The sequence below is a fragment of the Coenobita brevimanus genome, chromosome 56 (assembly GCF_032717465.1).
Source record: "Coenobita brevimanus isolate Jiangsu-jjx chromosome 56, ASM3271746v2, whole genome shotgun sequence".
Classification (NCBI taxonomy): Eukaryota; Metazoa; Arthropoda; class Malacostraca; order Decapoda; family Coenobitidae; genus Coenobita; species Coenobita brevimanus.
In genome coordinates this window covers 15,793,155-15,819,542 of record NC_137009.1, presented here as the reverse complement: position 1 = coordinate 15,819,542, position 26,388 = coordinate 15,793,155, and positions in this window count along the sequence as shown.

Genomic DNA, 26,388 nt, shown 5'->3' with positions numbered 1-26,388 from the left:
ACTATTCTTTATAAAATAGCTTAGTATTTTCATTAACTATCTTTGTACCGTTTAGTAATGCATCGACATGAAATGACAAAGAATGGACATAAACGGTATTTACAACATGAAAATGGATCCTAACCCCTCCACTACGATGAGGCATTATTTACTTGTTCAAGCATCAAAAGATTTTATTCAATTTAACAAAGGACCTTTACCTCTGAATGTGGTGATGAAGGCTATATCCTTTCCATTTGAATAATTTTTACTAAGTTGAATAAATGTGTTTGAACATTGCAGGAATGTAATACAGTACAAAAAATCGTCTTGTGAAGAAGTTGTTAATATATGATATACAAAAATAAACTGTTTGCGAAGAGATGCTACGAGAGCCTCTAGGCCTACAAAAATATACTGTTTTGCAAGCAGGATTAGGTTAGTGGTTTATATCTGGAGTTGTGAGGAACATTATAGAAACTAAGTGTCATGCTGTAGGATTAGCCTAATGTTTATATCTGGAGATGTGAGGAACACTCTAGAAATTAAGTGTTCTGCCACAGGATTTGGCTAATTTTATATCTGGAGATTATGGCGTGTCTGTAATGTTTACTTTCTCTCTTAGCTTAAGAAATAGTTCTTACCATTATTGTTATTGTGTGCTGTTAATTTAAATACATTATTGCATGACAGATTGTGAGTTCTCTCCTAGACTTCATAATATTCTGGGCTGCACTAGTAGGGGAAGTTGGGTAGGGGGTATTGAACTGTCCACTTCACTCTGAGGACAGTTCACTCTTGGTCAGTAACAGAGAGAGCAAGTGTGTGGCAGTGGCACCTCAGTGACAAATAGTAATAGACAGTCAGTGAACAATGAGGCACTCAGTGAACAGCTGGTGGGCTAGTGAGTTGGTGGTGGAAGGACAGTGACAATCAGTGACAGAATCAGAGTCAGGTAGTGTGAGCTAATCAGTGATGAATGGAGTAGTCAGTCAAGGACTCAGTGGATGAGTCACTGGGTCAGTGAGTGGACAGTAAGCGAACAGCAGTGAGTGAGGGACAGAGGCAATGTGGGACAAAAGTCATGGTGTTCTGCAAGTGCACCTCAGCTACGCCTAGATGGAGTAAAACCCAGAAATGTTCTGTGGTCTTTCATTAACATCCTGGATTGCCTACGCATCCTTCTCTATGTATCAACGAACCCCTTATGCCATAATAAAGTGCTGTCACGAGTAGGATACGTTTTGAAAGATGGAGACGTGTGGACAGGCTGCCAAAATAGCAGACATGTCTGTAGCCGATATACTCACGGTGTTTATAGCACAACAAGAAGAAACTAAGAAAGATGTACTAACGGCATTTAGAGCACAGCAAGAACAAAAGAAAGATATATTTGCAATGCTGACAGCACTTACAGAACAAAAGAAACAGCAAGAAGCACAACAAAATGAACAAGATAAACAGCAAGAAGCACAAAAGAAATACTGAGAACAAAAGTGGCAGCAAGAGGAACAAAAGGAATATGTTCTCACAATGTTGAGGGGATATCACAAACGACAATAGAAATATCGAGAAGCTCATCAAGAACAACAGAAACATCTCAAGAAGAACAAATAGAAACCTAATCAGAACACTATGCAAGATTAGAGGAGCAGCTACAGACACTTCACCAGCTACAAGATGAGTCTCAAGAGAAAATCTGAGTTATAATAAGGAGTTTCAAGAGAACCGTAGGAAGTGGTATAGGGACCTGTACGTTTTGACTAGGAAACTGAAGCAACATCAAGAGATGGTGCAGAATAAATAAAATAGAGATAAGAAACCGGGTAAGAGAAATAAGGGAAGAGGTTTCCTGTTTGGTGGAGAATAAAGTAAGATGTGAAATACACTGCAAGTTATCAAGAAAAACGACCAGGTAAGAGGAGTGAGGGAAAAGGTTTCCTGTATATTTGAGGTAAAGTCAAATGTGAAATATAGGAAGTGAATAACATGATCAACTCCTTCAACAATGTTTGGTTAAGAGTCTGCATTCAGCACATCCTCCAGGTGCCAGTGAGGGATGTGTAGAGGGAAGAAGTGAGATGCTGAATCCCAAGGCTGCTGAATATGTCCCTGGAGGTCACTGTAGAGTTGCACAAGGGGGTATGTAAGCGCCCGTGGCATTTATGGCAAGTTGTCTTGGGAGGCTTATCACAACCAGTTTGAGCTCTTGGCCAGACAGAATGGGTAGGACAACTGGCAGTATGCAGTTCAGCTGGCCACCAGCCTTCAGGTTTCTGCTGTTGAGGTCCTTTTGCAGCTTGACGAATGAAGCTGGGGTGACTACAAGCTGGTACTGGCCTTGCAGCATAGGAAAGGGACAAACCACCAGTGGGAGATCTTCAGGTCCTGGTTCCAGACTCGCATCCAGGGAAGGGAGCCTCTACAAGAACTGGCCCATGACCTACAGAATTTCGCTCATAAAGCTTACCCAGGAACCAGTTCTACTTCCTGATGGTGCTGTTTTGGGACTAGTTCATCAGTGCCTTGGAGGGTCCCCATCTGAAGTTCTAAGTGAAGCAGGTCACACCAGTGGGTCTGTAGGAAGCTCTGGCCAGTGCCCTCAAGTTTGAGTTCTACTTAAAGTCCAACTACTGAAGCTTCCTTACTAACACCAGAGCTGGCTTCAAAACACATAAGGGTTCAGAGAGCATTAGTTCGTTTAATGGTGCAATCTTCTAATGTCATAGGACTGGGCACGAAAAGGAAGACTGCTACTAGAGGAGGAGAGTTCAACATAAAGATGAAGGCAGCAGAATCAACAAGACAGCGAAATGTTGGGCTTGTAGGCAACAGGGAAACCTGAAAAAAAAAAATGTAAATAGAAGACCCAACAAGAGAAAATGGAGCTGATCTCTTAAGAAGAACATTAAGGATGACTTGTGCAATGGGGCAGCATCCAATTTATGCCAAGAGTGCCTCACTGTGACCTTGTGCAAGAGAACTACTTCAGCCAACTATCAGGTTGATAGTGAGACTGAAGGAGTAGCATGCCCACTGGTCATCGACATTGGGTGAGAGAATACTTTGGGGCAGCTAGATTTGGTGAATCATCGGCTACTTCCAGACATTTAGCCGTTGATGTATGGAGTTACAGGGCATTGTACTGATTTATGGGGCCAGCGGATGTCAGGACATGGTTGAGAGGGAAAGACGAGACTCTGGCTGTGTATGTTGCCGACGCTGAGGCCCCCTGGATCTCAGGCTTATATACCTAGTGTCCTGCCACTGACTGTTTGACATCCACTCAATGTAAATGTTGCTAGGAGTGTTTTGTTGAGAGGCATGGAACATGAAAGTGTGCCAGTGATGACAAGACAGACTACCGTTATTTTCCCTGAGTCAGAGATGTTGCTGCCCTGTAAGATCAATGGTACACTGCATACTGCCCTAGGTTTGGTGGAGCACAGGAGCCATGGCATGACAGAAGATGGAGTGATGTGGGGCAGGATCTTGGTTGACCTTATGGCAGAAGAAATACCTAGTGTCAGAGCCAACTTTTCACTTAATTCTAGGAAGATACATCGTGTCTTAGTTAAGGGGTTGTGCCAAGAAGTATATTAGGAGTCACCAAGCAGTGCATGCGAGAGGAGTACGGTTAAGCCCCAAAAAGAACTAACCAACTACTTGCAGGATATATTTGCCAGGAGTGTCCAGTATCTCAAGAAACCACAGATGGAACAGCTGAAAGGGCTGTGTGTGAAGTACACCAATGAACTTGCATTTTCCACAGGCAACCTGGACGTGGGATGCACTGATGTGATGAAACACCACGTCGACACAGGCGATCATCAGCCGATAAATCAAGCACCTCGAAGGCTAGTTCTAGTCCACTGACTGAAGATGGAGATGATGGAAGACCTATGCTGACAAGGCCTAAATGGGATATCCAACAGTCCCTGGGCTACTGCAATTGTGCTGAAGGTGAAGGATGGCTCCTGGAGTGCTGTTTGGACTACCAGGCCCTCAGTGACATCACCGTCAAGGACTCCTACTCTATGCCAAGGATGGACGACACCCTTGATGCTCTGGTTGGACCAAAGTAGTTCTTGGTTCTGGAACTGAAGTCTGGGAAACAACCAGGTCAAGGTGGCAGATGCAGGTAGAAAGAAGGCGGCTTTATCATATGGATGGGAACCCTTGCATTTTAAGGTTATACCCTTTGGGTTGTGTAACGCTCCAGCCACCTTCAAGCATCTGAACAAAAGGGGACAGGAAGTACTCTACACTGAAAGACAGCTCTGATCAATTTGCATTATGTGATCGATTTTGGCAAGACCTTCAAGCAGTATTGGAGAGGATGTCTGGTGTATTCAAATGATTCAAAATTATATGCATTAAGCTTAGCCTCTTCCAGAAGGAAGTACAGTGTCTTAACCACATGTCAGAAGTCTGCACTGACCCTAAGAGGATAGCTGCTGTGAGGGACTGGCCAGAGACAACCTACTATGGCCAGTTTGCATGAACTTTGTCACCGTTGCAGTGCCACTACACCTTGAAAAAGAGGAACAAGTTTTCATGGAGTGACTTAGCTGACGACACCTTCAAGTGACTGAAAGAAGTTTTGGACAGTATGCCAGTGCTTATGTATCCGAATCCCTCCAGCCCTTCCATCATGGATTGTGATACCCGTGATGTCTGGATTGGTGGTGTGCTTTTCCAAAAGGCTGATGATACAGAGATAGTGGTGGATTACTACAACAGGACACTCAACGTGGTGACGAGGAATTACTGTGTTACTCAGAAGGAACTTCTAGAATTAGTGAGGAACCTTGTTTATTTCCACTGTTACTTGTTTGGGTAAAAGTACATAATCCAGATTGATCATGCCGTGCTGAAATGGCTTAAGTACCTGAAGAACCCTGAAAGAGAGCTAGCTTGGTGGATTGGAAAGCTGATGCAGCATATCTACACAATTGTTCACCAGTCCAGATGAATCCATGGAAATGCCAACAGCACAAGCCAGAGACTCAAGAGACAAGAGTGTCAACATTCGAGCTACATAGAAGAGAGCATGAAGAAATGTTGTTTTATGGCAGTGAAGTCAGAAAACCTTTTAACTGATAAGGGAAAGCGGCAGCTGGAGGATCAGGATCTGCAACCAGTTGTGGAGTTCCTGAGCCAAAGTTGAGTGCATAATGGGTGGGCACGCATCTTTGGGCCGAGTCCTGTTACTAAGACTTACTGGGTTCAGTGGGATATTCTGCAGCTGGACAATGGAGAACCTCAGGACCACTGGGTGACTGTTGATGGACTTCACATGTATTGGCTGATGGTACAGCCGAAGAAGTTGCGGGTTCCACTTCTGGATGAGATGCATTACAGCATAACCATTGGGCACCTAGGAGTGACGATGACCTTGAAGCACCTGCACTATAGGTTCTTCTGGGTTGGTATGCAGAAAGATGTAGGAGAGTCGTGCCTGTGATATGATGACTGCTGTGAGAAGAAGTGACCCATGAAATGCACAAATGTTCTACTGCAACTGTACCAGTCTGGAATTTTGATGGAAAGGGACACAATGGACTCTGTGGGATCTCTGCCTCTCATGACAGATCAGTACAGATACATCAGTGCGACAATGGACTGTTTTACCAAGTGGCCTGAGGCTTAACCCCTTAACCACGGGGCATCACTTTCGTGACGCTTGGGAGCAAGGGATCATACCGCGGGGCGTCATTTTTGTGATTCTGTGTTATTTTGAATTCGCCTGGGCTTTCAAGTGGTGGCTTGTATCATCTATCAGTACTGCCAATGTCCAACACTAGTCAGCACTCCAAATCTCATCTGTACTCCCATCCATTGTTGACAATTTAGCCATTTCACCCTGTTCTTGACTCCCCTCCCTACCTCCCCTCCATTACCCTCTCCTCTCGCCTGCCCAGCTGTGCTACGCTAAGTAAATCGTCCCTGGAGTTTTCCACTGATTTCATCCATTGAAATAAGCCCTATGCCCTATTCTTATACCAAATAATATATACCAAAAAGAAATAAGGTAAGTGAGAGTGCCATACATCTGGAATTGGCTAATTATCACCTGACAACACCTCACGTGCACTCGTTTGCTAATTTTCGCTGTTTATTTCCCCTTGAAATATGCCTTATAATCTATTCTCGTAATAAAAATATCTATAAGAAAGGAAGGGAGAAGCCTAAGTGATGTTTACCTTCACCTAGAACTACCTAATTATTGCAGGCCACCACACTGTATTCTACGCTAAGTAAATCTTCCCTGGAATTTTCCACTGATTTCATCCATTGAAGTAAGCCCTATGCCTTATTCTTATACCAAATAATATATACAAAACAGAAATAAGATAAGTGATAGTGCCATACACCTGGAATTGGCTAATTATCACCTGACAACACCTCACGTGCACTCGTTCACTAATTTTCGCTGTTTATTTCCCCTTGAAATATGCCGTGTAATTTATTCTTGTAATAAAAATATATATAAGGAGGGAAGAGAGAAGCCTAAGTGATATTTAGATTCACTTGGAACTACTTAATTTATTATGTATTGTCTAGATTTCCTGTCAGTCATTTCATAGCTATATGTTAGCAGCTGTCACAAGGCTGACGTTGGCAGTATTGCACTCCCCCTAGAGGCAGGCCACCAGTGTCAGTTTACTGTCATCTTTAAAGGTGAAAGTACGTCAGATTCGCGCCTGTCAAATTCCGCTGCTTTTTAGCTCCATGCAAAGGGCCCTGTGACCTTTACCCCCTACTAAACCTCGTGTGGAAAGAGGTAAAGGGTTGACAAATGATAGAGAGTGACTACGATCTTTCTGGTGAGTAAAACAGTGCAAGTGGAAATGTAAATAATGTGTAAATAATGTGTAAACAGCAAGTGAAAGTAATGAATGTAAATATAAGTGAACAGTGGAAAATAGTTTTATAAGTTACTTCAAGTGACAGTGCCTAACACAGTGTAAATAAAACAGAAATGTAAGTATTGTAAATAAATAGAGAATGTAAATAGAAAGGTAAATGAGTAGTATTATAAGAATACGAGTATATATACTAGGAGTAATGAAAGTGAAAGTTTCACTCTAGCATGTATGAATACAGTGAGTTATGAGAGTGAAGGTGAAAGTGACACTCACTCTCAATGCTAGTATACAGGACGAGAAAGTGAATGCTACGTATTGTACTGAAAGAAATTGAATGCCTACAGTGACAATAAACTACTATTACTGAAGGAAACTTATGGATAAAGACTGTACATATATATAAGTGTTATATAGGAATAGAAATATAAAGTGTGAGGAGTTTTATGAATAATAAATGACAGAACACGAGCGGCGAACGATCGCAAGTGGGAAGGTCATACACTCTCGTAATTTTCATTGTTTTCACAGTTTTTTTGGGGGGGAGTATGGATTCCAAACTATTTGAGAATCATAGAATAGTGTTTCTAGCGATAATATCAGGCTTTGGTAATCATATTACCCCTGGGGGTAGGGGGGTTTCAAGAATACTCCCCCAGTATCCCTGCTTGTCGTACGAGGCGACTAAAAGGGTTGGTGGTGGGTTAGTGCCCCACCCCGTAAAAAGAACTAACTAAAAAAGCAAATAAAGCGCCTCGGACCCGGACGGACCATACGTTGACGACTAAGGAACGGACAAAGGACATTCTGAGAGTAGGAACGTGGAATGTGAGAGGAGTGAATGATGAAGTGAAAGAAAGAGAGATTGTCCAGGTGCTTGAGGATGCAAAAGTGGATATATGTGGATTGACTGAAACTAAATGGAAAGGTGAAAGGATGAGAGAATGGGAATACGGTGTAGGTATATGTGCGGGAGTCAGTGAGAATGAGAGGGCAAGAGAGGGAGTATGTCTGATGATAAGCAAGAAGTGGAAGGAGAATATAAGAGAGTATGGAACAGTGGGTGCAAGGATTGTATGGGTGAGGATGAAAGTAGGTATACAAGCATGGGCGATTGTATGTGTGTATGCTCCAACAGAGGATGGAGTGGCAAGAGTGAAATACGAGTTTTGGGCGAGAGTAGAAGCATGTATGGACAAGTTTGAGAGGAGCGAGAGAGTGCTGTTGATTGGAGACATGAATGGCAAAGTCGGGAATGTACGAGTGGATGGAGTGGTTGGTCAGTGGGGTGTGCCAGCGGAAGTAGATGGAAATGGTAGTGCTTTGGTGGACATCTGTGCTGGTAAGGGGTTGGCAATAGCCAACACCTACTTTCGTCATAAGATGATCCACCGGTATACATGGAGAGTAATGAGGAGGATGGATGGTGAACTTGTTGAACGAAAGGCAATGATAGACTACGTGTGTGTGGATGAGCGAATGAGAAGACAAGTGTTGGATGCAAGGGTGTGGAGAGGGTGGGGGAATGGAGTCTCGGACCATCACTTAGTGATGGCCAAGGTAGAGCTGCAAAGAAAGTGGTTGAGGAGGTGAAGGGGAAGACAGGAGGAAGCAGCTCCTGTGAGAAGAGTGGAGAAATTGCAAGATAGTGAGAAGAGGACAGAGTATAAGAGCATAGTGGAAGAAAGATTGGGAAGGTATGAGCTAGAGCAGATGGAAGGGGTGGAAGACGTATGTAAGATATTCACGGAAGAGATAAGCGCAGTGTGTGAGGCGGTTTGTGGAGTGAGGAGGAGATGTAAGGGTGTGCAAGGGACAGCATGGTGGAATGATGAGGTGAAACGAGCTGTGGAACAAAAGAAGAAGGCATATGGTGAATGGTTGGCGAGTAGAGGTAGGGGAGAAGATGAGAGAGAGAAGAGAGAGGTATATGTGAGCAGGAGAAGGGAGGTTAAGAGACTGGTGAAGGAGAGTGAGAAGAAAGTGGATGAAGAGTTTGGGAGGAATCTGAGTGTGAAATGGAGGGAGAGTAAGAAATTGTTTCGGAAGGAGGTAAAGAAAGTAAGGCAGTGTGAAAGGGGAAATAGTAGGGGAGTGAAAGATAGGAATAATAGATTGTTGGTGGAGAAGAGAGAGAAATTGAGGAGATGGAAGGAGCACTTTGAGGATTTGTTGAATGTAGAGAGTGAGAGCAGTGTGAGTATAAGTGGTTGGGGAATGGCTGGGAGAAGAAGAGATGAGAGGAGGGAGGAAGAGATCAGTAGGTCGGAAGTAGTGGAAGCGATGAAGAAGATTAAGCTGGGAAAGGCCCCAGGAATTGATGGAGTGTGTGGTGAAATGCTTAGGTATGGGGGTGAGATTGCTGTGGAGTGGATATGGAAGTTGTGTAGATTGGCTTGGGAAGAGGGAAGGGTTCCAGAGGACTGGAAATCAGGTATAATTGTTCCTCTGTACAAAGGAAAAGGGGAGAGAGAAGTATGTGGTAACCATAGGGGTATTTGCCTTCTTAGTGTGACTGGTAAAATATATGGTAGAATACTCATTGATAGGGTTAGTCATATGACAGAGGAGCTAGTTGGAGAAGAACAAGGGGGATTTAGGAAGGGAAAAGGGTGTGTAGATCAGATATTTGTTCTAAGATGTTTAGTGGAGAAGTATCTAGAGAAGGGAAGGAAAGTGTACGCTGCCTTCATGGACTTGGAGAAAGCTTATGACAGAATAGATAGGAAAGGTATGTGGAAGGTATTAAGAATATATGGAGTGGAGGGGAAATTGTTGAGTGCTGTGAAAAGTATGTACGAGGGAGCTAGGGCTACGGTGCGAGTGGATGGTGAGCTGAGTGAGTTCTTTGATCTCAATGTGGGACTGAAACAGGGGTGTGTAATGTCTCCATGGCTGTTTAATATATATATGGATGGGGTCGTAAAGGAGGTACAAGGTAGGGCAGTGGATGTGGGGGTGGCCCTAATGAATGAGGGTGAGATTTGGAAGCTTCCGGTGTTGCTGTTTGCTGATGATACAGTATTGTTGAGTGAAGATGAATGGGAGTTGCAAGGTTTGGTGAATGAATTTGGGACAGTGTGTAGGAGGAGGAAGCTGAAAGTTAATGTAAACAAAAGTAAAGTTATGGTGTTTGAGAGGAATGAAGTCACAGAGTGTGCAGTGAGGTTGGATGGTGAGGATATGGAGAATGTGAGTGCATTCAAGTACTTGGGTAGTGTGATGAGTAAGGATGGAACTTTGGGGGATGATGTACGTGAAAGGGTACAGCAGGGAAGGAAGGTTGTTGGCACACTGAAAGCAGTGATGAGAAATAGGGAGGTGAGTATGGAAGTTAAGAAGTCACTGCATGATGGTATTGTGATCCCTACCCTGACTTATGGAAGCGAGGCGTGGACCTTGCAAGAGGGGAACAAGTCAAGAGTGAGAGCAGTGGAAATGAGTTACTTGAGAGGAGCATGTGGAGTGACATGGAGGGACAGGTTGACGAATGAAGAAGTGAAGGAACGTTGTGGGGTAGATGTGGATGTGGTTGAAAAGATTAGGAGAAATACACTGAGGTGGTTTGGACATGTGGAGAGGATGGAGAATGAAAGACTGACTAAGAGGGTGTATGTAGGTGAGGTGGAGGGAGGGAGAGGGAGGGGTAGACCAAGGATGAGGTGGAGGGATGGAGTTGAGAGGTATATGAGGGAGGGGAGGGTGAGTTGGGGGGAGGGGAGTCAAATGGTGGGTGACAGAGTGACTTGGAGGCGTTTTGTCTGTGGCCACCCTTTGCGGGATTAGGGCGTCGGGCTATAGATAGATAGAGATAGATAGAGGTAATCATATTACGGGTTGTCAGGAAGTATAAAGTGGAGACTTTGTTACCCAACTTCAGAGGTCTCCACAAGTCCTACGGTACTTGATGAAGGCTCAACAAACATCCAGCTGAAGATATGTGCTATATGCATATGTAATTTTAATATCCTAGGACTAATAACTGATTTTTGGCAGATATTTTTGGAGAGTCTGTCAGAGCGTGAATATGCCCGCGGGAGCCGCAAGTCAAAGAAAAACAATCCCGTGGTTTAGGGGTTAAGCCATCCCAGATCAGAGCTCGCTGTTGTTGCAAGGGTGCTGCTGGATTAGTTTTTTGTGCTGTTTTCGTGTTCTGAATGAGCTTCACTCAAACCATGGAAGGAACTTTGTGTCTGCTTTTTTTACTGAATGTTGGAAGTTCCTGGGCATTAGGAAGGCCCGGACTACAACACTGTATTTCTAGTCGGATGGAATGGCGGAAAGATTCAGCCGGATGCTGAAGCAAAAGCTGGCCAAGCACTGTATGGAATGGCAGACAGAGTGGGACTGTAAGCTACCTGCTATGCTGATGGCCAACAGGTCTGCAGTCCATCAGGCAATTAGATACTCTCCAGAGAAGATACTGGTAATATTCAGGCGTGAATTTCAGCTGCCAATAAACCTGTTACTTGGAAGGCCCCAAAAGGATGGCCTCCCAATCAAAGCCCCGCCGAGAGGGAGTCACCTTGACATGGTGGCGGGGCTTGAAGCATGTCTGGCAGTGCCACTTACACTTGAGGTGTGCCTATCTTCGTAAGGTTCAGCATTTGTTGGCCTCATGGACCAAGCACCCCTCCCCCTATATCATTGGTAGAGGAGGCCTGCTGGTGCTGTTGCTCATCCCTGCCCATTTTCCATCTAGTGCTGGGTTTTTCTCTCCCCACGTTTGCCGTGCGTGGCGTCCCGTACTACTAAGGGACAGGAGTCCTGGAGGTTGAGTGATGCTGCACGATGCACCCTGTTATGGCTCGACCAGCGGCCAAACCCCCTTGTTGTGCATTATATTATAACTTGCCAAAAAGTGATAGACATTCTATGGAATACCTACGGTAGGCATTCTATACAACAGCTTAGTTTCACACAATGCCGGTAACAGCTATACATGTACATAAGTAGAATTAGGTGATTGTGTAAGGGATGGCACAGTGTTGAGGCAGGGGCAGTGTTGTGCCAGTAGGATTAGTTTACTGTTTTATATCTGAAAATGTAACATTCTAGAAATTAAGTGTTATGCCATAGGATTTGGCATATTTCATATCAGGAGATATTGGCATGTCTTTACTTTATCTCTTGCCTTAGAAATTAGTTCTTATCTTTATTGTTATTGTGTGTTGTTAACTTCAGTGCTTTAGTGCATGAGGAAATACAATTTCCAACCCAGGCACTAGAATATTATTAGCTGTACTAGTAGAGGGAGATGAAGTTATGTAAAGATCCATCTCATTCCCGAGGAAGTTCAGTACAGTGAGAGTCAAAATCAGTAACGGAGAGTTACCGAACAGTGAGGCAGCGATTGACCGGTCAGAAAGTCAGGAAGTCAGTGGTGGATGGACATTGATAAAGTCAGAGTTAGAGTCAGACAGTGAGAGCTATTCAGTAAAGGATGGAGTAGTCAGTCAGGGATTCAGTTGTATGAGTCAGTGGGTTAGTGAGCAAAAAGCAAGCAAGCATTAGGGAGTGAAGGACAAAGGTAGTATGTGCAAAAATACTGTTTTGCAAGTGTACAATTGGCTCCATAAAACGGGGGACCAGCAGTGTACGGAGGCCGACCCTGTCTTACTGCACGGCAAGTTAGTCTCTCTCTCTCTCTCTCTCTCTCTCTTTTGCATATCGACCACTGAGGCTGAAACATCTGGTCATTAGGGCATATATATATATATATATATATATATATATATATATATATATATATATATATATATATATATATATCCCTTAATGACCAGATGTTTCAGCTCAACCACACACACACACACATAGAGAGAGAGTTGATAGACACACACACACACACACACACAGAAAGAGTAAATACATACACACACACACACATATATATATACCAATACACCAGTCCTGTATGAGACAACCCTAGCATGTATTCAATATGGACGATGGGTGTTAGCGCCGAAGTGGTGACATGTAGAGGTGTATGGTATGTAGGAGGACTGCTGGGCCTTGATAGCAGGCTGTGTAGCCTATGCCCAGAGTCGGACACATAATATATATATATATATATATATATATATATATATATATATATATATATATATATATATATATATACAGGGTGTTCAGAAAAATCGAACCTTCAGGAACTTGAAGGGCAAAGTGCTTATTAGTTCCACTACTGGTGGGAACTACACCCTACTTTGCAATTTTTCTTTGGCCTTCTCAAACCCGTGCTTCATTTCAACACGATTTGCAATGCAAGTGGTAACTCCCGCCTTGATCGCAGCAGGGCTTGACGTAGGGGAACTCACGTTGTCTGTCGGATCTCTCCACACTGTTCGGAAGGAATCAAGGACTGAGATCGCTGAAAAGGTCAAAAAAGAATTCCAGCCACAAACACCCTTGATTCTGCATTTTGCTGGAAAGCTCTTGCCCAACATCGATGGTAACGGCCACAGTGATCGCCTGGCGATTGTTCTTACATGGATTGGTACGGAGAAGATCATGGTGATCCCTAGGAATCATGCTGGAACGGGCAAAGCAATGGGAGTGGCAGTGCCAAGGACTCTAGATGAATGGCCGGAAGTGAAGCCCTGGATTCCAGGGCTCTGTTTTGATACTACAGCGCCTAACACTGGGGTTTACAGCAGAGCTTGCTTTGTCTATGAAACAGGTCTCCAAATCCCACTGTCGTTCTTGGCATGCAGGCACCACATGTGTGAAATCAAATCATAGTGGCAGGGACCTTTGGCCTCTTTTTCTCTTCTTCTGGTCCTGAAAATCCTCTCACCAGTCGATTCAAAGAGTTCTGGGACAAAATTAACACAGATTCCTCCGATCCCCACGATGATGACCTAGATGAAAAATCACAGTCGTGGATTGCCAACAGAGCCGAGGACATTGAACACTTCATACTCAGTCACATGAATCATGCGCTACCCCATGATGACTACCTTGAGCTCCTCCAGCTATCTTTGGCTTTCCTCGGCAAGAAGCCAGCATGGATGACCTTTCACCGTCCTAGTGCCTATCAGAGAGCATGTTGGATGGCCAAAGGCCTTTACTGCCTCAAGATATTCCTTTTCAGAAATCAACTGAAGGATCAAACCTCCTTCCCCATCACTTGGCATCAAAAGCAGGCCATCAAACGCGTCTGTGTCTTCCACGTCACCATCTAAGTGATGCACTGGTCTGAAGCCCCAAATACTATTGACGCTACAAACAATGACCTCAGTCTCGTGAAAAAGATATCTATCTATATCTATATCTATCTATCTATATATATATTTATATATATATATATATATAGATATATATATATATAATTATTTCTGTAAGTTTTACTAAAACGCTCTCATTTCGATTAAACGCAAAAATCTGAAACCTATCCGAAAAATCAAACACGGTGGGCTTGTTTCGCGCCACTAACGTTAGTTAATGGTTGCTCCGCTAGTCACTAGAGCGAGCGAGCGAGTTGCCCTCTGCCTCACTTGCATCCACCACCTCGGAAGATTTGGATGATGTGGGAGATGATGTGGATGATGTGGAAATGATTCAATTAGGAAACAAAAATATATATAAAAAAAAAAAGGTTTAACACTTTGAATTGCTAACAGTGAATTAAGTAATTGTTTGGTGAAGGTTTATGTAAGTTTATTTGAGTGAAGTTTTATTTAAGTTGACAGTTTTTGTTACAGTTACAAAAGTGCAGTAACTTACTTAGTTACTACGATGTATTAAGTGTTCTGGTGATCGTTGAGTGGCTTTTGGGGTGCTGGTGATCGCAGTGGGCTAGACGTCGCCTGAAGTAGGTGATGTGTGAGTACAATACTGTTCCCTTGTATCCTATATATTATTACAATATCTTTTATCCGAAAAACTCGATTAAACGAAACTTTGAAAACCTCATGATTTTTGGATAAAAGAGACTCCTCTCTCTCTCTCTCTCTCTTGAAGTGTATATATATATGTATGTATGCATATATATATATATATATATATATACACTCACCATCCACTCAGTCGATGTAGTGCTGCTCTCGGGTGTCTCCCCTTTCCTCTCCTCCATCCTTCTTGCTTTCCATAATCTTCTGTCTTTCTTTCCTTCATTCTTTCCTTGTCCATCTGCCTACGGGTGACTTTACAATCTCTCTCCTGTCTTTCTTTCCTTTATTCTTTTCTCTTCGTCCTGCATGTGGGTGACTGTACACTGAGTGACGAGCCAAATGGTTTCCTGTACACCAGGAAACCATTTACTATACTGGATGGTAATCATAATCAAATTTTGGCGCCTGATGGTTTAGTGGGTAATTACGGCGCTCCAATGGGATTAAGCCGGCGAAGGTTTATATCCAGGGGATGGTTGGGGTTTATTGCTCACGTAATGTCACTCAGGGAAGAGTGAGGTTAGTCACTCTCATCTTAAATGTCAGGACCAACTTTGCTTAACCCCGGACTCCTATGCTCCTCATGGGGCAACGTAGGATTGGATGAAAGAAAGAAAGAAATATACATACACACACACACACACACACACACACATATATATATATATATATATATATATATATATATACAGTACATCCGCCTAATACGCGAGTATATGGGCGGCAGAGGATGTCGCGTACTAGGAATTCGCATACTGTGAATACATAAACTTATGGGAAAAATTACATATGGGCAGCACCCCCCTTCGTGGGCAACCCTTGAGATGCCTTACAGACCTAAGTATTGTATTCTACAAGGAAACTAAGACATATTACCTAAGATAAAGTAAACCAACAAGATTATGGTTTTACTAGGTAAATCAACAAGGATATGGCTTAACTAAACCAGCCAGAATATGGCTGCTCACCTTTATCCAAGAGGATAACAGGCGTGATGGAGGTAAGAAGAGGATCCGAGGCAGGATGAGGCACCTAGTGTGCATCTCCTGCATCACCCACCTTATCACCCGAAACACCACCTTCCTGACCACTTTTGTCACCAGCACTTTCGACACTTTCACTAGCTAATTCACTCACTTCGTTCATAAACTCTTCGAAGTCTATTTCTAACACCTCAGACATCGAATCAGTCTCCTGATCATCCTCAGGATATGGCTCTTCTGATGTTGAAGGGAGTGATTCCTCACTTTCATCAAGCTGGAGGTAACAGGTGATGAGTGTTTGCTTCCGTCTGTTTCCTTCCTGGTTGTGCTTGTCAGTGTAGTAGCGGAAGGTTTTGTCCAGTGAAGACATCACCTCCTTCATTCACAGCTGAGAGCATTCGATGTCCTTAAATTCTTCCTTGAATTTATCAAGGGCACACAGTACCCAGCTTATCTCCATCATGGACAAATCTTCACTCTCCATCACTGGTGTTGCTGCCTTTTCTGCTGCGATCTCCTGCTCTGCGTCGGGCTCATCCACTCACTGCACGATACCCAGCTAATCTCCATCATGGAAAAATCTTTACTCTCCATCAATGATGTTGTTGACTTTTCTGCTGTGATCTTCTGCTCTGCGTCAGCTTCGTCCACCTGCTGCACAATTTCCTTGGGATCCTGCTCTGCTGTTGCCAAATGTAAACCTCTGATCTCCTCCAGCAAGACAGCCTGAAACCCAGAAACAGCTTGTGCACTTGTGAGAGTGGCTGCCTCGGCAGCGGCCAAGGACTGAAAGCCGCTTCCCAGTGCGATTTCACACAGGTGCTGTACGAGGAGGCGCCAAGCATGGTTAATTGTTGCAGTGCTTATATCTACTCAAGAGGACAACAAGAGAATGATGGCATCCTTGAGGTTGAATGACCGGCAAAAAGCCATAATAGTCTTCTCAGGAGTTGAAGTTGGTTGTGCGGGTGCCGTGCATGATGAGGATGAATCGTGTGAAGTGGGTGGCGAGTCCAAACCATCTTTGGCTTCCATGACATCACTCCCAACTGTGTTCAAGTCAAGAATTGCCTGCAGTTCCTCACAGCTGTCGGTCTTGCTGCTGAGGTGATAGTAGAGGCGTTTGTGGTATAGCTGCTTGACCGTTGCAATCAACTCCTGGTCTAGTGGTTGGATGAGAGAGGTTATTCTCTGGGGCAGAAAAACGATCTTGCATTCCTTGCTGAGGTCTGCTAGCCAGGTTGGATGACTTGGGACATTGTTGAGGATGAGAAGCACCTTGAAGGGGATGCCAAATTCCCAGGATTTTTCCTTGGCATCACGGATGAAATGCTGCAACAGACACTCGGAAATGATGCTGCTTGTCATCCAACCATTGGTGCTGCTGTACCAGTATACCCCACTGTCATCAATGCAGAGCAGATTCTTGTAGTATCTGGCGTGTGCTGCGGTATGCACCACAACAGGACGCATCTTGTGTGAGCCTGATAAGTTCACAGTGAACATGACTGTTCTCCTGCTCTTGTCGATTTTTCTTCCCCGGGCCTGGCACTGGTGCTTACTAATATAAGTACACTTCGGCATAGCCTTGTAGTATAGGGCTGTTTCATCAGTGTTATAAATTTGGTCCCTGATGCAGACGCCCTCATTGATTATCCCCTTTAGGATGGCTGGATAATCCCTGGCCGCCATTTCATCCGCTGATGCACTCTCCTCCGTGAGGCAAATATGACGTAGCTCCTTCCTCTTCAGAAAGTGGCAAAGCCATCTCACGGAGACTTTTATCCCTTAACCGGGGGGCATCGCTTTCATGACTCTCGGGAGCAATCCATCATACCATTTTGCGATTCTGTGTTATTTTGAATTCACCCGGGCTTTGAAGTGGTTGCTTGTATCATCTGTCAGTACTGCCAGTGTTTAACAATAGTCAGTGCTGCTATTGTCATCTGTACTCCCATCCATTGTTGACAATTTAGTCATTTCTCCCCGTTCTTGACTACCCTCCCTACCTCCCCTCCATTACCCTCTCCTCCCGCCTGCCCAAGCTGTGCTGCGCTAGGCAAATCTTGCCCGGATATTTCAACTCATTTCATCAATTGGAATGAGCCCTATGCATTATTCTCATGCAAAATAATATATATAAAAAAGAATAAAGGTAATTGATAGTGCCATACACCTGGAATTGGCTACTTATCACCTGGTAGCACCCCACCTGCACTCGTTCGCTAATTTTCCCTGTTTATTTCCCTTTGAAATATGCTGTATGACCTGTTATAATAAAAATATGTATAAGAAAGGAAGGGAGAAGCCTAAGTGATATTTACATTCACCTGGAACTACCTAATTTCCTGCCAATCATTTCACAGCATATAAATTAGCAGCTGTCACCTCGCTGACGTTGTCAACCCTTGGCGGCCCCATATCCGCTTCGTCATTCAGTTCAGTGTTGTCTCTTGAGATGAAAGCACGTAGCACTCGCACCCCTCCATTTCCGCCACTTTTAGAGGGCCCTGTGACCTCTACCCCAACTAAACCTCATGTGGGAAGGGATGAAGAACTAAGTGACTCTGCTGTGGAACGTGAACTTTCTAATTTATCCATGATAATGATGGACAGTGACTACAATCTTTCTGGTGAATCGTGTGATGAGCCAGTGGAGGAAATGGTGATAAACTACGAGTGCTTCAGTGTCCCAAGTTCATCCTGGCTCCAAGGGAAAGAAGCCCTTATTTACTGGAAGTGTCAGTGTATAACAGAGTGAAAATAAAATAGAAATGTAAATAATTACTAATATAAGAATATGAGTACAAATACTTGGAGTAATGACAGTGAAAGATTTGCTCTCTACGTTAGTTTACTGAACGAGAAAGTTAATGCCTGGAATGAAAATACACTACTATTACTGAGGGAAACTTATGGATAAATACTATATATATATATATATATATATATATATATATATATATATATATATATGTGTGTGTGTGTGTGTGTGTGTGTGTGTAATAAAGTAATAGGAGTATAAAGTGTGAGTGTGTTCATGAATAATAAATGACAGAATATCAGCAGGGAACGAGTGCAAGTGGGCTCGTACGCGCTCGTAATTTTCATTGCTTTCACAGTGTTTTTTTTGGTGTATGGATTCCAAACTACTTGAAAATCATAGAATAGTGTTTCTAGTGATAATATCAGGCTGCTGTAATCATATTATGGGGTGTCGGGAAGTGTAAAGTGGAGACTTCGTTACCCAATTTCAGAAGTCTCCACAAGTCCTACAGTAGTCAACGAAGGCTCAACAAACATCCCAGGAGAAAGCTGAGGGTATGTGCCATAAGCTTATTTAATTATAATATTCTAGGACTAATAACTGACTTTTGGCAAATATTTTTAAAAAGCCAGTCGGAGCGCGAATATCCCTGCGTGAGGCTCACGGACTCCCTCCGAAATGCCCGTGCTTAAGGGGTTAAATGGTTTCTTTACAGCAAGGTTCAGAGCTGCGGCTTTGTAGAAAATCTTGGCATGGCCCCTGATGTAATGCCCGTTCAGTGAAAATCCTTCATTCTCCTTCCTCAGGATAAATGTAGCCAGGTACTGCTTCAAAATAATTATAGCCTGGTTGGTCAGCCTGCTTCTCCCGTCCAATACCGCCGTCCCATATGTCTTCGCAGTCTTCTTTATGGCCTCCTTGTTAGTCCATATAGTTCACACGGACGATTTTGCCAAGCCTAGTTTCTTGCCAATGGCCGTGATACCCTTTCCACTCTCCTTCTTCCTAATGACTTGCATCTTCATGGCATAGGTGAAGCACTTCTTCTTGCTGGAGAAGGGGGCAGACATCCTGGCTCACACACACAAAAAAAAAAAGCCTCAGAGTACACGGGGACGTGCCTGGAACAGCGAGTGTACCCTCTGTGAGCATGTGTTTCCTCTGCTGGGTACCTGTATATATATATATATATATATATATATATATATATATATATATATATATATATATATACCAGTATATGTGTGTGTGTGTGTGTGTGTATGTATGTATATATTTTTTTCATGCTAGGAAGAATTAACCAAAGGCCACGAGCTCGCAATATTGTTCCTTCCAAGAGAAAAACAATACAAAAGAGAGCTAAATTCAAGATCCAATGATTTCGAGATGCCTGGACACACTGCATTTGAAAGACTGGAGATCATACTTAGCAGGAAATACAGACAGAGGGAGACAGTTTCAGAGTTGACCTGTTGCATAAACAAAGCACTGGGAGTAACGGTTAACTCTTGCATTAGAAAGCTGTACAGAAAAAAGATGAGAGCTTGCTGCTACACAGGTGCTACGTGCCCCTCGTAGAGGTGGAGGGATGCAAGCAGACAGTTCAGAGGAACAGTGACCATTGAAGTAGTGATAGAAAAGAGATAAAGATGCAAAACTGCAGTGAAGAGAGAGAGGTTGAAGGGAGCCAGTAAGAGGAGAAGAGTTAATGAGACGAAAAGCCTTTGACTCAAACCTATTGAGAAGAGCTATATGCGGGGAGCCTCCCCACACATGAGAGTTGTATTCTACACAGGGGCGGATAAAACCAGTGTATAAAGTCAACAGCTGTGCATGGGTAAAGAAGGAATGGAGTCGGCCTAGCACACCTAATGTCTTGGAAGCAGATTTTACAAGAGATGTAAAATGATCTTTCCAAGACAAGTCCCGAGTGAATGAAACACCAAGCAAGTTCAAAGATGATACAGGATTAAGCTGAATATTTTTAAACATTAATGGGTACTCCCATGGAAGATTTTGTCGGGTTGAAAGGTGTAAGAATTGTGTTTTTGATGCATTAAAAACAACAAGATTATTTTTACTCCAGTCAGAGATATGAGCCAAGTCAGACATTAGGTGTGCCATAGCCTCATCCCTTGTTTGTTGAAGTAACTGCTGAGATGGGTGTTGCAGGAACCGAATGGAAAGGTGAAGGGTGGAGTCATCAGCGTATGAGTGGATAGGGTTAGATGTACAGCTTAGAAGGTCATTGATGAATAAAAGGAAGATAGTTGGTAATAGGACAGATCCCTGAGGAACACCACTGTTGATCGATCTAGGAGAAGGACGATAGCCGTCTACGACAGGGGCTATAGAATGACCAGAAAGGTCGTTAAAGATTTATGCCAGACTTGATTGACAGCCTTTGAGATGTCAAGTGCAATGGCAAAGCTTTCACCAAAGTCCCGAAAGGAGGATGACCAGGAGTCTGAAAGGTAGGTGAGATGATCACCAGTGGAGCATCCCTGACGGAATCCATACTGACGATCAGAAAGAAGGTTGTGATAGGAAAGATGCTTTAAAAGTTTTCTTTTAAGAATTGACTCAAAAATTTTTGGAAACAGGATGTTAAAGCAATTGAACGATAGTTAGAGGGTTGAGAATGGTCACTTTTGTTTGGGACTGGCTAAATGAGAGCAAACTTCCAGCAAGAAGGAAAGGTGCAAGTTCGCAGACAAAGGTGAAAAAGTTTACCTAGGCAGGGTGAAAGCACACTAGCACAGTCCTTGAGGACAACAGGAGGGACTCTGTCATGCCCATATGCCTTGTTAGTATTAAGGCCAGTGATGGCAGAAAATACATCAGCTGAAGAAATTTTAATGTCAGTCATGAGAAAGTCTGAGAGGGGAAATGATGGAGGAATAGCACCAGCATCGTCTGAGGTGGAATTGGAGGAGAAAGTCTGAGCAAAGAGATCTGCTTGATTAGTAGATGAAATGGCTACAGAATCATCAGAGTAGAGAAGAGGAGGGAAGGATGATGAGGTAAATTTGTAAGAAAGGTTTTTGGCAAGGTGCCAGAAGGACCAGGAAGAATTCGAGTTGGAGAGTTCAGAGCATTTAGTACGGATGAAATTATTTTTTACAGAACGAAGAAGAGACTTAGCACGATTCCGGGCAGAAACATAAAAAAAAATTGATTCTGGGGTGGGTTGGCTCTCGTAACTTTTATATGCCCTCTCCTTGTTGTGAATAGCATTAGAACAACGGCGATGAAACCAAGTGTTTCTTGAATTAGTCAAAGGATATGAGAAGGGAATGCATGCTTCCATGCCCGAGAGAATAACCTCTGTAATGCGCAAGGCACACTCAGATGGCTTTCGGCCATGGAAGCAATAATCATTCCATGGAAAATCAAAGAACTACTGCCTGAGGGCCTTCCCATCTGCAGCTCCAAAGTGCCACAGACGACGTTTCTTTGGAGGGTCCACAGGCAGTACCAGAGCGATAGGACAGGTTAAGGTAATAAGGTTGTGATCGGAGGAGCCCAATGGAAAGGAGAGTTTAATAGTGTAAGCAGAAGGATTAATTGTAAGGAAGAGGTCAAGTATGTTGGAGCTCTCCTCAGCGGTCAGGGAAAAGGGTAGGGTACTGTACAATCTGCTTTAGGTCATTAACCCGCGGCGTCCCGTTGACGTACTTCCACGTCCTCACGTTTTGTCACTGCCAATCCCGTTGACGTACTTCAACGTCCTGCAATTGCAAGGTTCATAATTTCCACAATTTTCAAAATTCGGGCGAGATTTTCGATTCGCCCACCTACCCAAGCCTCCCCTACCTGCCACCAGGCGGGCAGCGTCCCAGACCCCATGTGACCTGCGCTCGCCCTTGTCTCGGTCACTCACCTGTTAGCAGTGACCCAGGTCAGACATGGCGCGTAAAGGTCTTTCAGACGACGAAATACAATCCGCCCTGGATGCCTTCACTGAAGATAGTGATTCTCCACTTGAAGATGATGTAGTGGATCGAGATTATGTGCAGCCTGAGGAGGAAACAACAAGCAGTGATGAGGAGGTCCCTTCGCCATGGAAAAAGCGGTATGTCACGTATCTTAAGGCAAGGGAAGGTCAGCCTGCACCCAAAACACCTGCATGGACCTCTCTCCATCCCCTAGAGAGAGATTCTGATGAGGACGAGGATGAGGACGATGACGATGACGGCGGCTTAGGACGTGATGTTGCCTCGTGGTTGGGGAAGGAAAAAATCTCACCCCGAGAATCAGAAGGTGGGGCGAGAAGGCAAATAAAGTATGGCCTAGTGTTTTGTCTGGGGAAGGCGAAAGTGGTGTGGTGGGAGTGCGGGGTGAAAGGGAAAGTGGTGTGAGGGAGGCAGCACGAGCACGTGGTGCACGTAGGCGTAGGGGAAAGTAGGTGGAGCCACTCCCCAGCACGTCTTTCGCCATACAATATTCCCAAACTTCCTCCACACAGCCCCAGGATGAGGGGAAAGGAAGGAAAGGGAAGGGAAAGGGTAAAGGAAAAGGGAGAGGGAAGAGAAGTGCGAGTGATGAAAGGCGCCGCTCTCCACCTCCCACACCACCACCAATGTTGCGTTGTGCCTTCAGCCATGTTTCAGAGGGTACCATAACTTCCTACACTACTGAAACTGTGTGGGATGGCGATATGACACTCAGTATAATGGTAAGGCTAAGTCTTATATAAACTTGAAACGGGTGTAATGTTTGCAGGAAAGTAATGTATAAGTTGAGAAATAGTGTAAGTTGAACGAAGTGATATGAAAACTACACCCACTGTATAAATCTGTGAAAATATGACGCTCAGTATAACACTCTGGTCAGTAAATATGTGATAGCAAGAATATAAAGTGGAAACGGGTGTAATGTTAGCATGAATAAAACGTATAAGTTGAAAAATAGTGTAAGTTGTAATAATTGATGTCACGAGTACACCCACTGTGTAAATCTGCGAAAATATTACGTTCAGTAGAACACTCTGGTCAGTAAGTATGTGATAGGAATTATATAAAGTGGAAAAGGTTGTAATGTTAGTAGTAAGGTAATTTATAAGTTGAATACTAGTGTAAGATGAAACAAATGATATCGCGATAACACTCACTGTGTAAGTACACGATAATATGACGCTCAGTAGAATCATAAGGTCTGAAATTAGGTGATATCAATTATATCAAGTGTAAATATGTGCAATGTTAGTGGAGAATTATTATACAAGTACAAAAATAGGTTGTAAGTTGAAACAGTAGTCATAGCGACTTCACCGTGTGTGTTATTATGCGCTATTATTACGCTAAATACTTACGTAAGGCCTGAAACTATCTCAGAACAGTTCTCTAAAGTTGAAAAGTGTATAATGTTATTAGGAAAGTATTATGTAAGTAGAAAAAACACAATATGAGTTGAGACAACAGTCACAGCGAGTTCACTCACTATGTAAATAAGCACTAACATTATGCTAAATGTTATCGAAAGGCCTGTGAATACGTAAAAACAGTTCAATAAAATGTAAAATGGTATAATGTTATTGTAGAAGTATTATGTAAGTAGAAAAAATGATATGTATCATGATTCTGGAATGTTAGCGATTCATCGTAACCAGTCTGCCCGATTTTGCTCGTTTCGCACGATGGTACAATGCTTATTTCAGCTCTACTTTTCTATAAAATCCCATTTACTCTTTTATCACATGTTTATATGTTTGTAATAAATACATATGTACTTACTTTCATTGGTTTCCCAGACTTATAATACCATAGAAAACGTTAGAGGCTCAGACCACCTACAGAGAACACGGTGCCAGTTGTGACCAAGGCATACCTGTTTAGGGCAATTATGGACCCCAGGGAACAATTTCTTCGTGACTGACCATTGTTTCTGACCAAAAGCGAAAGTTTTAGCAAAAAAAATTTGGGTCCAAAAATGGTCGGGATTGGGGGGTACCAGTGGTGAGAAAGTGGTCGGGACGGGGCGGGTTAAGGATAGAAAAGATGTAGGCTTGTTCACCAGGTGGATTAGTGATAGGAGAGGAGAGCCAAAGGTGGTGGTGAACATTCAAATCTCCTAGAATGGAGATTTCAGAGAAAGGAGAAATGGGTAGAATGTGTTCCATCGTATAAGTAAGATAGTCAAAGAATTTTTCATAGTCAGTAGAATTAGGGGATAAGTAAACAGCACAGTTTTTTTTAGTCAGAGTATTACAGGAAAGCCAAAGCCAGAGAGCAGAGAATTCAGAAGAATCAAGTTCAGGAACACGAGAGCAAAATAATCCGTTGTGTATACATACACAACAGCCACCTTTGGCTTTGAAATGATTATAGAGAAAGTAGGAGGATACAGAAAAAGGTCTGCTGTCAGTTGCCTCAGACAGCTGAGTCTCAGTTAGGAAAAGGTGAGGTTTAGAGGAGAAGAGGTGGTGCTCAACAGAGAGAAAGTTTATGGAAAGGCCACGAATGTTGCAGAAATGAAGAAGTGAGTCAGACTGTGGTTTCAGGCAGCTCGAGTCGTCACCGGGAGAGGGGCGGATGGTGTGGGCATTTATGGTCCCCCCCCAGAGAGTCCGTGCCTATATTTAGAGATAATGCCATAATTTTTTTGAATTTTGAAAAAGGAAGTGTAGTGTGTACTGTGCATGTAGTTTGGTGTTGATAGTTAAAGAAGCCTGTATTAGCGAGCATACAGGCCTACTTTCTGTGTTTCTAAAGTCACTGAAGAAGTTAAGCAAAGGGGGATGCCCAGGAACTGGTCCCGAGGATTGATGAAACGGGAGCTCCAGCTCTCCCTGTCATCAGCTTTCCATCCATCTTGGGAGTACTACCCTGTTTGACTGGTGCTACAGCCTATCTATCTATCTATCAATCTATCTATATATACAGGTAGATAGATAGACAGATACATAGAAAAAATTTGTCTATCTATCTATTAATATCTCTCTCTCTCTAAAATTATCTATCTACCGATATAATGTATATATATATATATATATATATATATATTGTTACGTAGCCTATGATTTCATCATCCTTTGTATAATTCTAACGTACAGTATGCTGCATGTTTGATCACGATTCGCCTCGTGGCTTCCATAGTGACCAAGCTTCCGTGTTCTACCTCACTCCCCCCTTCTCCTCCCTTATAGTAGAGTAAGTCGTTCTTTCTGTTGTTCAGAGTAAGATTGTCAACTCTTTGTCCCCTATGGCTTCATTTGCGCGTCTTTCTTACAAGTTGTATCAAGCTCTGCCGGCCCTTATATAATGAGCTCAGTCTTTGCATTAATTGCCACTTAGATCTACTCCTCATTTTGTTCACATCTCTGTCCTCCCCTGTATAGTGTATTTTTGTGAGTGCTCAGGAAGTCTCCAACCATCTAGCTGCTGTGTAATTTGAGTATAAGTGTTATTACATTTTTTTCTTGTACTGTATAGCATAAGGCGTTAATTCGTAGGCCTGGTAAGGTTTTTGTGATTCGTGTGGAGTTTTTGATGTCAGCCATTATTAATAATATTTTGTATATGTAATAATATATCTTGCATTAACTGAGCATTATCCGGTTTTCTCATTTTATCAGGGCTGACTTAGATAAATTTACTCTTGCTAATTTCGTGTTAATAGAGGCTATTGCAGTTAACCATATATTTAACCTGTTTTTTGCCATTACATTATCCTTATGAGTCCTGAATGTTTAGTTGTTAGTTTGAGCATTAAACTTTAACTTGTAATTTTACCTAAGTCTTTTGTTTTGAACCTGGAACTTTGCGGGACAGTAGTGATTTTAGTATTGTCACTTGAAGTGTTCATTATCTCTCTCTGTTCCGTAACATAAATTTGGCGACCTCTTATTAGGATATTCAGGATATTATCATAAGGATATTGCTTGATATTTTGTG